The sequence below is a fragment of the Schistocerca gregaria genome, chromosome 7 (genome assembly GCF_023897955.1).
Source record: "Schistocerca gregaria isolate iqSchGreg1 chromosome 7, iqSchGreg1.2, whole genome shotgun sequence".
NCBI classification, from domain to species: Eukaryota; Metazoa; Arthropoda; class Insecta; order Orthoptera; family Acrididae; genus Schistocerca; species Schistocerca gregaria.
Genome location: NC_064926.1, coordinates 292,447,591 through 292,452,132, shown reverse-complemented (window position 1 = coordinate 292,452,132; position 4,542 = coordinate 292,447,591). Strand labels below are relative to the sequence as shown.

The 4,542-nt window shown below is 36.6% G+C and overlaps 1 non-coding gene across 1 annotated transcript; it reads left to right on the top strand.

The window, feature by feature from the left end:
• Positions 1 to 728: 728 nt before the first annotated feature.
• Positions 729 to 803, top strand: Trnar-acg (transfer RNA arginine (anticodon ACG)). Its single transcript has one exon. It is a non-coding gene; the product is annotated as a tRNA-Arg (tRNA).
• The last annotated feature ends 3,739 nt before the right edge of the window (positions 804 to 4,542 follow it).

Here is a 4,542-nt window from a genome sequence, read left to right as displayed (position 1 = left end):
GAGATTGTTATCTATTCGTTCTGCCTTATTTGAATTTAAGTCGTCCAAAGTTCCATTACCTTCTCATTCTAATACTGGACCCTCTATCTCATCTATGTCGACTCCTGTTTATCGTCTATCACGCCATCAGACCTTTCTTTCGCCTCATAGCCGCCTTTATTGTACTCTTTCTGTCAATCTGCTCTCTCCTCTGCATTTAACAGTAGAATTTCCTTTGTATCCTGAGCAACGGAACCCTAAAAACGAGTACAAATTTGGTTTGCAACAATAGGTTAAAGAACGTGACGGAGGGAATGAATCCACTGAACAAAATCTAATGTCAAGCCCAAAAGTTCAATATTGCAAAGAATAATCGGTGTATTCACCTGCAGAAATCGGAAACACAAGATACAAATAGCCAGGGAAGGGAATATTGCGTGAAGAATGATTGGCATTTAGTGAATGAAGGCGCATATCGGAATGGGCTACACATACGATGAAAATACTTAACAAAGAAATATCATAAATTGTGCTGTTTTAGAAATGAGCACTGCAACATCTGAGAAGTATCCAGAATGAGATTTTCACTCTGCAGCGGAGTGTGCGCTGTGGCTAAGCCATGTCTCCGCTATATCCTTTCTTTCAGGAGTGCTAGTTCTGCAAGGTTCGCAGAAGTGCTTCTGTAAAGTTTGGAAGGTAGGAGACGAGATACTGGTAGAAGTAAAGCTGTGAGTACCGGGCCAGAGTCGTGCTTCGGTAGCTCAGTTGGTAGAGCACTTGCCCACGAAAAGCAAAGGTCCCGAGTTCGAGTCTCGGTCGGGCATACAGTTTTAATCTGCCAGGAAGTTTAATCTGAGAAGTATATTACCGATCATCGAGATGTAGATTCGCCACAAATGGAAACAGAACAACAAAGAACATAAAACTACTCTCGTACTAGACGCAACTTGTGAAAAATTGGTGGTTATGCTCTTGGATCATTTTTGTGAGTCTATTTGCAGAATTCCCTCTCACATTATTTTGTGCTGTATTCTCCTTGTTGTTGTCCCTCGCTACAGATATTATACTGTACTGCAAATGTTTTGAGCTGCATAAGTTCTGAATGTGTGGCTATGACTGGAGGGATGGGGAAAAATGTATTTTAAACAGTAGTCCGCGATGCTATTATGGTGCGTTTGCGGATAAGCACCGTAAAATAATTCAGAACTTATTCCGAAGTCCCACACACTTAATTCCGTATATTATTGAAAACCGAGAGCGCAACAGACACAAGGTACAAACCACAAGTATACCCTAAAGCCAAGTGACTGACATAGCCAGCAACAAAACTCTGTAGGAAACTGCGAGGAACAGCAAAATGATTTGCAATTTGTCGGTTGCTTAACCACCATCATCTGTTTCCTGTTACAAGCAGTTTACTGCATTCTGTAACAGTAACTGAGCAACTTTAATAACTCTCAGGATGCACCTCACAGCTATAACCATAAATGTAGATTCTCATAATTATTATTTGATATAGAAAAAATAATTGTTTCCTGCAATAACGTCACGTAGTCCTTGCGTCTTCAACTGATACTCTCTGACGTCATACCACCAGCATACCTACAGCTACATATGGCGTGACCATGGACACTTTGTACTCCCCGAACGTGAATATTGTCTCTCAGTGCAGAGCAGTAGTGCTCTGTATTCCCACTTACGAAAGCAGCTCATCTCTCTGATATGGTTATAATGTAAAAAATGGCAAATAACTTGGTTCTGAAATAAGAGAGAGACCTCGCATGTTCTCCTCTGTGTTTTCTTTTCATAATGGGACTGTTTCGTAACAAAATTCTAATTTCGAAAATAGTTAGAACTGTGCTCCATGGTACATATTGGTTGCCTTTACACTTTTTCACTTTTTTGTGTAACAAACTTCATGTTCCCAATAAAGGAAAGAAAGATTTTTATTGATGCATTTTAAGAGCTTACTTGACAATGGTATCACGATATGGACTTTCAATACAGTTTTCCTTAAACAAATAATCTTCATTATGCGACTCTAGACTTAATCTTATTGCAAAGTAAACAAACTTTTGTACAAACATGTAAACAAAAAATTAACGTTATTTTCCTTGTTCATTAAATTGTAGTAGAAATCACGTATTCTATGCGCAGGCCTCAAAACATTAAGTGTTACAAGTACCATTGTATGTCAATGAGTAATTTTTTACAGTTACATAAAAAAAATATGCAGCACACTAAATGAGTTCTGCAAGGCAACAATACCACTTATGAAAATACTTCTTTAAGCATAAGAACGAAGCTAGATAATTATTGCCTAATAACTTTTCAAACTGCATGAAATGCATACCGCTGTAATAAGATTATTTGGAGCTAGTTTCTTATATTTGATTTCTCACTACCAGCAGTAAACAAACTCAGTTAAGCATATATATAATTTTTGGTTATATTATAATTTTTACTTACATTATAAGATCTTAAATATTATATTTGTAACATGAGCTACTTTTATTTTGTGATATTTATGGATATCCATATACCTGTCAGAAATAATTTTTATTATAAATTTTTTTTCTTTGATGGAAGTCGATTTATATCACATGTAAAATTATTGGCTGTCTTTTGTTCTGAATTATCTATAACCATTCAGAATTTTATTGATGTTCCCAAGATACTTTTTTCTCTATAAAGTCTTTGTTCTGTTTGTTCATTTGTCATATTTTCTGAGTTTTTGACTAATGTGCATACATTTCAGTTTTCCTAAGATAGTCATTACATAGCTTCCTTTTTCATCGTTATGAATAAATCTACAAAATTTTGGGTAATATTGAGAATAACATTTAAATGAATCAAGAGCATTTAGAAATAAAAAAATATATTGAGTACTTTGACAAACTTTTCATCAGTCAAAGATAAATTAAAACAATCTTAAATTTTACATATGACATAAATCGGTTATAACAACATTATAACAAAGATATAAATTTAATAAATAGCCTGATCTCTGACATATAAATATTGTTAAAACCATGCAGAAGTACGACAAAATAGATCTGGATCATATTTGAAAAAAAAAAAGTTTAATATCTTCAGATGTAATTAAGAATTGTAATACACCCAAAAACTGTACAGTCATTTACATATATATACTGATAATACCTTGATTGCTTCTAGGCACTACTTGAGAATGAGTCATCATTAGAAACGGGTTGCAGGAAATAATGTAACTAGATGAAGCAGTTCTGGTAAATTTTGTTATGGTGACGGTCTTCGTTTAAGTTGCACAACAGCATAAGGAAGAAATATTCAATTTTTAAATCATTCAATACTGCAAATTTTAATTACTATCCAGTTTCAGTTCCTTGAATGAAAATTACTAAACAAAAGATCTATGTGTTTCTTAAGTCTTGGCAGCAGAGTGTTTTTGGAAGTTGGCATTGTAAGACTGCACCAGATAGAATCCGCCTCACAGATTAATGATGATAGCTGGTGAGCAAGGCCACCTAGAAGTGTTTTTATCCCACATCCCACTAGGTAAATACTGGGATGGTACCTATGTCCCACCTCAGACACATGCTACGTTCTCATGCTTGAACATAAAACTTGCTCCAGACACACACACAGATGGGGTGAACCTTTTTCATCCTTAGGAAATGGTGGACTTAGCAAGGGCGTCCAACAACCAATTGCCTGTAATTTACCACAACCTATACTAGCAGTATTGACTCCATAAAAGAAATTAAACAGGCAAGGTAGTAGAATAAAATGTATGGATTTTTTGAAACAAAATTTTGATGACTGTTACTAATTATATATCAATTCTCCACTACATTTTCATACAAGGAAAAATATTACACTACCGTTTCGATGTTAACTGAGATCCATGTGACAATAACCCAGATAAGTGCTGTTTGGTTGCCTATTATTTTACACAGACACAAAATACTATACGTAAGGCATTCCTTTACGAAGAATGGCAATTCATAATACTGATACACATATTATAGGCGTCGCCTATTATTGGCCTGGAAATCCCATCGTCAGGATGGTAGCTACAGAAGCTATGTAGCATCATCAGATGCAATGAAACAAGGTTGTCTATTACTTCTTTTATTCCTCAAAATACATCCCGTCGCCACGCTCTTCATGGCGGCTCGTGGGTTCATAAGCCAAAGTGGAATCTACTGAATCGAGAGGCAAGACTCTGTGCTGCCAAAAACAGCTGCAACAGACCTCAGTATAGAGCGGTTACTCAGTGTGTGGTGGGTTGCCTGCCAATGGGATCAAACGGTGCATCCCATTGGCTGGTCGGCTATGGAAGAAGCTATGATGACGGCGCATATGTGATTGGTCCACACTCTGTTCTGAGATTACTCTGTCCCTCTCAGGTCACTGTCCGTCATACCACATCAGGAACAGTGATGATGGGTGTCATGATGTGTTGATTTCTTATCCTGGCCAGCCACTTTTGTGGGATGTCTGACCTTTAAGATGGTCAAGTTACAGAGCAGTAGATGACCTGATTTGGAGTGGTGTTTGTGGTTCATGGAAAACACATCA